Raw genomic sequence first — 12,671 nt, 5'->3', positions numbered from 1 at the left:
TAGACATGGTTGGTTACCCAATCAATGGCTAGCTGGCCAGGTCTGACTACTGGAAATGTGCATGGTTCAAGAAGCTAAAGATGATGTCTTTTAAGGGGATAAAAAGATTTAACACATTTAGTGGCATCAATATTAGTCAAGACAACATAACACATAAGGTTTGAATTGGGGTTATATCTTTCACGCAAATAGGTTGGCTGGATTCGTAAAGAATGGCCCAAAAAGTGGAAGATGGCAAGGTGCGGTTGTTGGTAAATTATATCGTGGACTAGGGTCCATATTGCAATGTGAATCCTGATTTAATACACAGAATTTGACTTCATAATGCACATAATTCATGTTTATAAATTATAATACACATACACATAAGCACAATATAATGAATATGAATTATGTACATTATGAACATGAATTATGTACATTATGAACATGAATTATGTGCATTACGTTAAGTGTTTATGTGTCCTCAGTTATATAATACACAGAATCATGGTTGAAAAAATCGCTAGGCGCTCCTAGTACCTAGGACGCCTAAGCGGGGATTAATCGGCGCCTAGTCGCCCATGTATTTTTTATTTTTTAAGAATTTGTTTAAGCATTTTTAATTTTTTTTAAAAGACCAATATTATGAATTATATAATACTTTAATAGATAATACTAAAATATTAAATATTAACCTAAAAATATTTAAATTTTGTACAATTTAGGGTTATTTTCCTAAAAAAATGATGTTGTTTTGAGTGAAATAATCCATTAAAAAAATATAACAATAGTTAATCGGCCGACTAGGCGGCCTAGGAGGTCTAGTCGGCGCCTAGGCGGTCAGCGCCTAAGTGGCCTAAGCACCGCTTAGGCAGCCGGCCTAAGCGGTCGCCTAGCTGGCCAGCCGCTTAGACCACCATTTAAGGTGATACGCTAGGCGGTCAACCGGCGCCTAGCACCTAGGTGGGAATTAATCGGCGCCTAGGCGGGATTTTTGCAACATTGCACAGAATTTATGTTCATAATGCACAGAATTCATGTTCATTATACTGTGTTTATGTGTATGTGTATTATGAACATGAATTATGTGCATTTTGAACATAAATTCTGTGCTTTTTAACATGAATTCTGTGTATTGAACGAGGGTCTACATTGCACTGTGGACCCTGATCCATGATATAACAATTAACGGTTGTTATGTCAATGACCCGCATCCACCTTACATGTTCACAATTTTAGAATTCTAAATCGCAACTACATAACTCTATATTCACAATTATAGAACGCTATATTCACAATTTCATAACTCTATATTCAACAGTATAACACAATTTTTGAATCTATATAACAAAATTGTGAATATAGAGTTTCAAAAATTATAAATATTAAGTACTGTAATTTTGCATATTGAGATCTAAATTGTGAACATAGAGTTCTAAAATTGTGAACATGGACCGGTCCATAGCATAATTTGCTGGCAAGGTCACTGACGGCTTGGGAGTATAGGTTGGGTGGCGTGGCAATTTTATACCATGGACTATGATACACAGTGCACTATGGACTCTACTAGTGTATGTGTATATGGCTTATGTTATGAGTTTTTCTGTCTTGTGTTACTAAATTTGGAACCTTAAGAGTATAAATTTTGTACCTGGAATAAATTAATAATTGTGTCTTATGTTATAAATTTTTGAGTCTTGTGTTATGAAGTTCTGTGTCTATGAATACAAATTATGTACCTAAATCAGATTTGAAAAATAAGTAAATATATAACATGTGTATGTGTCTTATATATATTGTGATTTTTGCGTCTTCCGTTATGAAATTATGCACCTTACAAGTATGAATTTTGTACCTTATCGTTTCGATCAAGGGTCCAAAAGTAGTATTTATTTGAAGTACTGAAAATGAAAACAATGACAATGCTACCCAAATGAGTATTATGAAGATTTTGAGAAATTCAAACCAAAATGAATATTTATTTAAACTATCACTTTTAGACTAAGTATTTAGATTACCGTTTTTACAAAGTTGCAAACATTTATTTTAATATCAATTATAATCAATCTCTCCAATATTATCTTGCATTTATATACTTTGAATTGCCAATTTAAATAAACAAATTTAACATTCAATTACATATACATGAACATCTACTATATGACAACTCATACAACAATTGATTTCCATGCAAAGTTGAACAACTGGTATCTGGCACATGCATAGAAAGAAAGCAATACAAACTCTTTCCATATGCACTTAGAAGCTTTTCAATTTCAAACAAAGCATAATTAACCTTTTCATTATCTGTTAGCATTAATCCTAAAAATAAAAAGGAAAAAAATCAAAATGATACTTACATACATCTCATAATCGAATATAGCATAATCAAGTAAACAAATTCTATGAATTTACAATTTGTTAAAAACTTCCTTCTACATAACATTTGTCGTTGAAGAAAAGTACTCTACATTTTGGTCAAAAATAACATTTTAAGACCCTTAGAGTTGACAACTCTAGATAGAGCCACATACAATTGTCCATGTACAAAAACATGTTTCTTCAAAAAGTAATCCAAGATTCGAAAGACTTTAACCTTGACTCTTATTTATTGTTATTGCATAACATAACATTAGATGTAGTTGTTTCCTTTGGAACTTAAATGATAACTGAGGATCTGATGGAGTCAATGTCAATCTCGGGATCAAAACTCAAATACCCAAATTATTTCTTGACCTAATTTTTGCTTTAATAACACGATCCCCTAATTTTCTAATTATAAACCAATCTCATGCCATTACACAAACCCAGTGAATGATCAATGTTCCGTAAAAAGCATGATTGGAGACCACATATTTAAAGTAAGAGAATGATTTTAACCCATTTAAAAACTCTATGTATGCAATTGGACCAATGTATGAACCAGAATCCGATTGACAAACATAATCAGAGATGAAATACGTCCTACCTTTAGTTGAATTTAAGCTACTCATATACTCATTGATCTCATCAAGTACATCTAATGTGGGTGCTAAAATAGCACGGCCATTTAAATATTCTAAATCACAAGTACCAAAAGAAAACATATGGAATATACTATTAACTATTGTTGCAGTTGGATAATCTTCGACTGTAATAAATTATCTTTCAAGATTTCTATATTTGCAAAACCATCATTAGTCGCATCTATCTCACCATCACCTATAGCAACAATCCATTTTGGAAAATCATCTATTTCTTCAAGGTTTCAACATTTCTCACTCTTTGTAATCTTGAAGTTTTAGTCAATCTTAACACTTAACAATTATCCAAAGATATGAAGAGTTTATACTTGCCCCAACAATGTCTTTTTTTTCCCTTGGAGATCACATGTAGCATTTGTCGAATCACCACCAAGAACCACTGCCCCCCCCACCCCTAAATGTCATACTTGAGATCAAAGGATTCACAAATCGTAACATATCTCTCATTTTATATACACTGCAGTTTCCTTTCAACACAACTATAGTTTCTTTTCAATATAACTACTGTTTCATTCGACATTATACACTCAAATATGTGAAACTGTTATTCAATTTTATTTTATATATACGCTATAGTTTTATTACAATACGTACAATTATAGTATCATTTCGATATAACTACAATTTCATTAGACAATATACACTCAAATATGTAAAACTGTTATTCAGTTTCATTTTATATACACTGCAGTTTCATTTCAACACAATTACAATTTCATTTCGATACAACTACAGTTTCATTCAACATTATACACTCAAATATGTGAAACTGTCATTCAGTTTCATTTTATATACATTATAGTTTCATTACAACACAACTAAAATATCATTTCAATATAACTACAATTTCATTGGACAATATACACTCAAATATGTAAAATTGTTATTCAGTTTCATTTTATATACACTGCTGTTTCCTTTCAACACAACTACATCTTCATTTAGACATAATTACAGTTTTATTTGATAATATAAAAAACAAATGTGAGGCAGTATCATTTGAGATAAACTCTAATTCCATTTACGGAATTCCATTAAGATGTGATGGCAGTCGTTTCTTTACTTAAAGAAACGGTGTCATTTTTTTATCATGGTCCACAATATAACTGTATAAATTGTCATCCCTATTTTTGTTTATAGTTAAGATTGGGCCTAACATTATTTATATAGCCCATTAACGCTGTGGCTAACTGGCTACTAGGTACTGGAAGCCCAAACCAAAACCCAAAATCAAACTAAAATAAATACGGAGTAATAAATAAAATAGAAAACTATAAATAAAATGGAAATGTTTATAATGATATGGTGAGTACAAATTACCAACTTAAATTAATGAACACACTCTTTTATACAGAGAAAGTAATAATGATGCCTGCATAGGCAGCTCAACTGGTCACAGAAGTGATGTTTGAGAGAAAATATCAGGGATCGAGTTTTACCCCTACCGTGTGAGGGAAACCTCTCTTTCTCTGTTCAATTAAGTTACCATGATTTACATCCTCCCAAATTAAAAAAAAAAAACAAAACAAAACAAAACAAAAAAACCTAACTTTCTGGTTTCCACATCCCTAGAACCCTCACTCTTCTTTCACTCCCTTCATTCTTTATCTCCTCCAACCAAGCAAAATAACTCTTCAAAATCTGTCCGTAAGAACAACCCAGGTGGTAAGAGTGCTCTACCTATAGTCGAGAGGTTGGAGGTTTGATCCTCAAACCTCTGGGTTTGAACCGGTCAGCTATGGGTAACTTAGGCTGGTTTACCTCTTTATGGTCTTTTGCCGGCTAGGATCACAGGGCGAGGAGAAAACCGGCCGTCATGTTATTACCCATAAGGGCAACACTGTGCTTCACGTGGCAACTCTCCATCCACGGCCAAAAACACTTCGTGAAAAAGCTCTTACTTCGTGAAGATGCCTTTCCTATGTTACTTGAATACGGAGTACTTGCTATGCTAAGAACCAAAAGAACATAAGTGCGTTACACTGTGTAGCAGAGGAAGGTACGTAGATGGTCTTTGTGTTACCAAAAAAAAAAAAAAAACACATAGCCAATAGTGAAAAAATAAGTATCTTATGATGAAAAAAATTGTTATTGATGAAAGTATTGTTAACGACAAGGGTTTTTTACCGTTACCATTTAGGGACAAAATTGTTGTTGTTATTAAATGGGTCCGTTTAAAGACAACAGTTACTTTAATTTAAAGATAATAATTTTAGATTGTAATCTTTTAGGAGGGAAAAACTATTGTTGATGAAATCATAGTTGTTAATTTTTGGGCAAATCCAATGGTTTAAAATTATTTATTTGTTGGACTGACTCTTTCTTCTTGGCTTATTTTCTTTAAATAAAATTTATATTTTGTGTTTAATAATATTTTGGGTGTGCTTGAAAAACTGAAAATTTTCTGAGTTTTCAGTGTTTAACTAAATGAAAAAAATGGAAGTCAATGAAAAATAAGGTGTAATCAATGAAAAAATAGAGGTAATTTTTAAAAAAAATGACTTCACTTTTGGGGGAAGTCTTTTGCCACAGCCGTCTTCTTCTCCCAATACATATTGGCTTCAGGTGATGAGCAATCAGGACATGTTCCTGAAAGAGTCTGATATAAAAGCAAATTCTTCTAATTTAACATTGCAGACATTTCAATAGAGTACCCTCTACTTCTTGATCTTGTCTTGTGAAATCTAACATGTTCTTGTACAAGGAAATGATGAGAACAATTATGTTTGTATTAGAGTTCACAAAATATAACTGTAGGAATACAAGAGTATATATACAAGAGAATCATAAGTAAACTAGGACTGAGAATCATAAGTAAACTAGGACTGAGACTTATAGTATGACTCTATTATGTAGAGTCCTAATACTCCCCCTCAAGCGGATGGTACGGAAGTAACCTGTAGCTTGTCACGTAAGAAGCAGAACCGGGGACCTGCGAGTGACTTGGTGAAAATATCAACTAGCTGATCCTTAGTAGAAATAAAGTGCACCTGAATGTCTCCTGCAGCTACTCTGTCTCTCACAAAGTGATAATCAATTTCGACATGCTTTGTGCGAGCATGAAAAATAGGATTAGCACACATATAAGTAGCTCCAAGATTGTCACACCAAAGTTTGGGCACTGGAAGAGGTGAAATTCCTATTTCTCGCAGCAAAGAGAGGATCCACAGAACTTCAGCACATACATCTGCAAGAGCCTTGTACTCTCCTTCAGTAGAAGATCGAGCAACAGTCCTTTGTTTCTTGCATACCCAGGACACTAGATTGGTTCCAAGAAACACAGCATGCCCACTAGTAGACTTTCTATCCGTAGGACAACCAGCCCAGTCAGAATCCGAGAATGCATGAAGCTCACCTGAACTTGACTTTCTCAATCGCAGACCCAAAGACATAGTACCTTTAACATACCTTAACACACGTTTCAGTTGTTCCCAGTGTGCAGTGGTTGGAGCATGCATGTGCTGACAAAGCAGATTAACTGCAAAGGATAAATCTGGTCTCGTGATAGTTAGGTACTGTAGTGCACCTGCAATGCTCCGGTATTGCGTGGGATCATCATATGGATCTGTACAGGTAGATATTGTCTTTGAAGTCGTAGTAGGTGTAGACACAGGTTTGCAGTCTGTCATACCAGCTCGTTTAAGTATGTCAGTCATATACCTGCGCTGAGAAAGCAACACTCCATCTGCACACTTGACTGTTTCAATCCCAAGGAAAAACCCAGGCTCACCAAGATCTCTAATCTTGAAAGTACTAGAGAGCTTGGAGAGCAAAGCCTCCAATGCACCATGCTCATTGCTCATAACAAGAATATCATCCACATAAACAAGCAGGTAAACAGTAGCCGATCCACGAGAATAATAAAATAACGAAACATCAGTTTTAGAGGCATTAAAACCAGCAGATAACAGAAAAGTGTGCAAACGAGTGAACCAAGCCCGGGGAGCCTGCTTCAAACCATACAGGGAGCGTTTCAACAAGCAAACATGATCAGGGTGCTGAGAATCAACATACCCCGGAGGCTGACGCATGTAAACAGTTTCTGTAAGATTACCATTAAGGAATGCATTATGCACATCCAATTGCCTGACTAGCCAACCAGAAGAAAGAGCAAGAGAGAGCAACAACCTGACTGTAGTAGGTTTAACCACCGGGCTGAAAGTGTCAAAGAAATCTTGACCCGGGACCTGATTAAACCCTTTAGCCACGAGCCTGGCCTTGTAGCGCTCAACAGATCCATCAGCCTTCCTTTTCGTGCGAAACACCCACTTGCAGCCAATAATATTCATAGACGCAGTGGGAGGAACCAAGCACCATGTCTGATTCTGCAACAAGGCATTGAACTCCTGATCCATTGCCTCCCTCCATTCAGAGTGTTTGACTGCCTGAGTATAACAAGTAGGATCAACAGAGGAAACTTGCACAGTCAAACCCGCAACCGGAGCCACAGACCGACTCCTAGTGGCCATGGAGTGAGACCTCTCCGTGGGACGCACAGTACGACCACGTGGCCGACCACGAGGCCTCTTCTGAGCCACATCAGCAGGAGGCGAGGGAGCTACCACAGATGGATCAGCCACAGGATGAAAAACAGATTCAGCCCAAGGTCGTGCAATAGATTCTGATGGAGCCTGCAAAACAGACTTAGCACCAAAAGGAAACACAGCTTCATCAAACCGCACATGACGGCACACAAAAACTTTATTAGTACGCAGGTCCATGCACCTATAACCCCGAAACGAATCAGGATAGCCCAGAAAGACACATGGAGAAGACCTGTAAGACAGTTTATGACGATTATATGGCCGTAAGTGCGGATAGCACAGACAGCCAAAGACACGAAGAAAGGAATATGATGGCTGAGATCTGTGCACTAAGACATGAGGATTAGAGTTATGGAGAGTATGCGAGGGCATTTTGTTAATAAGGAAAACAGCAGCCTCAAAAGCAAAATGCCAGAACCGAGACGGCACAGAGGCACGAGCCATAAGTGCTAGCCCGGTTTCAACCACATGCCTGTGCTTCCGTTCCACACGACCATTCTGTTCGTGTGTGTACGCACAAGATTGCCTGTGACTAATACCAAGCTGAACAAAAACAGAATGTAACTTTTTATACTCAGCCCCTAAATCAGATTGAACAGCTTTGATTTTACGATTGAAGGCACGTTCAACTAAACATCGAAAACGCTCAAAAACAGAATATTATCTGACTTTAATTTCATAGGAAAATACCAAGTATAACGAGAAAAGTCATCCACAAATAAAACAAAATAACGATAACCCTCAGAAGAGAGTACAGAGCAGGGCCCCAAATGTCCGTATAAACTAANACCGTTACCATTTAGGGACAAAATTGTTGTTGTTATTAAATGGGTCCGTTTAAAGACAACAGTTACTTTAATTTAAAGATAATAATTTTAGATTGTAATCTTTTAGGAGGGAAAAACTATTGTTGATGAAATCATAGTTGTTAATTTTTGGGCAAATCCAATGGTTTAAAATTATTTATTTGTTGGACTGACTCTTTCTTCTTGGCTTATTTTCTTTAAATAAAATTTATATTTTGTGTTTAATAATATTTTGGGTGTGCTTGAAAAACTGAAAATTTTCTGAGTTTTCAGTGTTTAACTAAATGAAAAAAATGGAAGTCAATGAAAAATAAGGTGTAATCAATGAAAAAATAGAGGTAATTTTTAAAAAAAATGACTTCACTTTTGGGGGAAGTCTTTTGCCACAGCCGTCTTCTTCTCCCAATACATATTGGCTTCAGGTGATGAGCAATCAGGACATGTTCCTGAAAGAGTCTGATATAAAAGCAAATTCTTCTAATTTAACATTGCAGACATTTCAATAGAGTACCCTCTACTTCTTGATCTTGTCTTGTGAAATCTAACATGTTCTTGTACAAGGAAATGATGAGAACAATTATGTTTGTATTAGAGTTCACAAAATATAACTGTAGGAATACAAGAGTATATATACAAGAGAATCATAAGTAAACTAGGACTGAGAATCATAAGTAAACTAGGACTGAGACTTATAGTATGACTCTATTATGTAGAGTCCTAATACTCCCCCTCAAGCGGATGGTACGGAAGTAACCTGTAGCTTGTCACGTAAGAAGCAGAACCGGGGACCTGCGAGTGACTTGGTGAAAATATCAACTAGCTGATCCTTAGTAGAAATAAAGTGCACCTGAATGTCTCCTGCAGCTACTCTGTCTCTCACAAAGTGATAATCAATTTCGACATGCTTTGTGCGAGCATGAAAAATAGGATTAGCACACATATAAGTAGCTCCAAGATTGTCACACCAAAGTTTGGGCACTGGAAGAGGTGAAATTCCTATTTCTCGCAGCAAAGAGAGGATCCACAGAACTTCAGCACATACATCTGCAAGAGCCTTGTACTCTCCTTCAGTAGAAGATCGAGCAACAGTCCTTTGTTTCTTGCATACCCAGGACACTAGATTGGTTCCAAGAAACACAGCATGCCCACTAGTAGACTTTCTATCCGTAGGACAACCAGCCCAGTCAGAATCCGAGAATGCATGAAGCTCACCTGAACTTGACTTTCTCAATCGCAGACCCAAAGACATAGTACCTTTAACATACCTTAACACACGTTTCAGTTGTTCCCAGTGTGCAGTGGTTGGAGCATGCATGTGCTGACAAAGCAGATTAACTGCAAAGGATAAATCTGGTCTCGTGATAGTTAGGTACTGTAGTGCACCTGCAATGCTCCGGTATTGCGTGGGATCATCATATGGATCTGTACAGGTAGATATTGTCTTTGAAGTCGTAGTAGGTGTAGACACAGGTTTGCAGTCTGTCATACCAGCTCGTTTAAGTATGTCAGTCATATACCTGCGCTGAGAAAGCAACACTCCATCTGCACACTTGACTGTTTCAATCCCAAGGAAAAACCCAGGCTCACCAAGATCTCTAATCTTGAAAGTACTAGAGAGCTTGGAGAGCAAAGCCTCCAATGCACCATGCTCATTGCTCATAACAAGAATATCATCCACATAAACAAGCAGGTAAACAGTAGCCGATCCACGAGAATAATAAAATAACGAAACATCAGTTTTAGAGGCATTAAAACCAGCAGATAACAGAAAAGTGTGCAAACGAGTGAACCAAGCCCGGGGAGCCTGCTTCAAACCATACAGGGAGCGTTTCAACAAGCAAACATGATCAGGGTGCTGAGAATCAACATACCCCGGAGGCTGACGCATGTAAACAGTTTCTGTAAGATTACCATTAAGGAATGCATTATGCACATCCAATTGCCTGACTAGCCAACCAGAAGAAAGAGCAAGAGAGAGCAACAACCTGACTGTAGTAGGTTTAACCACCGGGCTGAAAGTGTCAAAGAAATCTTGACCCGGGACCTGATTAAACCCTTTAGCCACGAGCCTGGCCTTGTAGCGCTCAACAGATCCATCAGCCTTCCTTTTCGTGCGAAACACCCACTTGCAGCCAATAATATTCATAGACGCAGTGGGAGGAACCAAGCACCATGTCTGATTCTGCAACAAGGCATTGAACTCCTGATCCATTGCCTCCCTCCATTCAGAGTGTTTGACTGCCTGAGTATAACAAGTAGGATCAACAGAGGAAACTTGCACAGTCAAACCCGCAACCGGAGCCACAGACCGACTCCTAGTGGCCATGGAGTGAGACCTCTCCGTGGGACGCACAGTACGACCACGTGGCCGACCACGAGGCCTCTTCTGAGCCACATCAGCAGGAGGCGAGGGAGCTACCACAGATGGATCAGCCACAGGATGAAAAACAGATTCAGCCCAAGGTCGTGCAATAGATTCTGATGGAGCCTGCAAAACAGACTTAGCACCAAAAGGAAACACAGCTTCATCAAACCGCACATGACGGCACACAAAAACTTTATTAGTACGCAGGTCCATGCACCTATAACCCCGAAACGAATCAGGATAGCCCAGAAAGACACATGGAGAAGACCTGTAAGACAGTTTATGACGATTATATGGCCGTAAGTGCGGATAGCACAGACAGCCAAAGACACGAAGAAAGGAATATGATGGCTGAGATCTGTGCACTAAGACATGAGGATTAGAGTTATGGAGAGTATGCGAGGGCATTTTGTTAATAAGGAAAACAGCAGCCTCAAAAGCAAAATGCCAGAACCGAGACGGCACAGAGGCACGAGCCATAAGTGCTAGCCCGGTTTCAACCACATGCCTGTGCTTCCGTTCCACACGACCATTCTGTTCGTGTGTGTACGCACAAGATTGCCTGTGACTAATACCAAGCTGAACAAAAACAGAATGTAACTTTTTATACTCAGCCCCTAAATCAGATTGAACAGCTTTGATTTTACGATTGAAGGCACGTTCAACTAAACATCGAAAACGCTCAAAAACAGAATATTATCTGACTTTAATTTCATAGGAAAATACCAAGTATAACGAGAAAAGTCATCCACAAATAAAACAAAATAACGATAACCCTCAGAAGAGAGTACAGGAGCAGGGCCCCAAATGTCCGTATAAACTAAATCTAGCACATTCGAACTAACAGAGACAACACGTGGCAATGGGAAACGTGCAGATTTACCCATTTGACACGCAGAACACACAGTATGAGAAGTTTTATTCGATTCACTAACAGAACAAGACTCCAAGACTCGATGTAAAACACGCTGATGCGGATGACCCAAACGATCATGCCACGTAGACGCCGAAGCACGAGCAGAAATAAACGCGGAAGGTGAACCAGAAGGAACCGGCAAGGCATAGAGCCCACCGGAACTATTGCCCCGCAAAAGAATTTCCTTGGTCCGAATATCCTTCACAACAAAGAAGGAAGGGTGAAACTCAAAAAACACCTGATTATCCGACGCAAAGCGCTGAACGGATAATAAAGAGGCAGAAAGACGGGGAACATGTAAAATATGAGACAACTTAAGAGACCTAGAAGGCGTAGAAATAGAAGCATGACCCACGTTACTAATAAGTAAAGGCGTACCGTCACCAACACGTAAAGTGTCGTTACCACCATATTCTTCAGAAGTAGAGAGTGCAGCTATATCAGGTGTGGCATGATGTGTTGCACCAGTGTCAGGCAACCAGGTATGAGCAGTCACGTTATTCGCCGAATCACCCTGATGAATAAAATTCGCTTGCGGAGAAACAACATAAGGCAACTTGTAACAAGATAAAGCCGAGTGACCAAATGAACCGCAAATTTGACACTGGATGGAAGAGCCACTGCCACGGCCTCTCCCACCGCCACGTGACTGCCGACCTCCCTGAGCAGCGAAAGCCGCCGGTGCAGCACCTCCAGGCAATGCGTAATCATCACCGGCGATGAAGTCTTGCGCGCCCAGCAAGTCAGCAAGCTCAAGGAGCGTCACCGGATGTCCTCGAACCGCCAGCGAAGAGGTGACACCCTTGAACTCCGGTCGAAGGCCGCGGAACACGTACAGGTTCTGTTCTTCCAACGTTACCTTCCGGCCGGCGAGAGCTAAATCTTCAACAATAAGCCGAGCTCGCCCGAGATACTCTGCCGTCGACGAATCTCCTTGCCAGAGACCATGGAGTTGGCTAAGCAAGTGAAGTTGGCGGGATTGAGAGGCGGAAGCGAGGGACTGCTCAATGGCATCCCACAACTCCTTCGATGTCC

The sequence above is a fragment of the Ipomoea triloba genome, chromosome 15, assembly GCF_003576645.1.
Source record: "Ipomoea triloba cultivar NCNSP0323 chromosome 15, ASM357664v1".
NCBI lineage: Eukaryota > Viridiplantae > Streptophyta > Magnoliopsida > Solanales > Convolvulaceae > Ipomoea > Ipomoea triloba.
Note: the sequence above shows the minus strand (reverse complement) of the source record.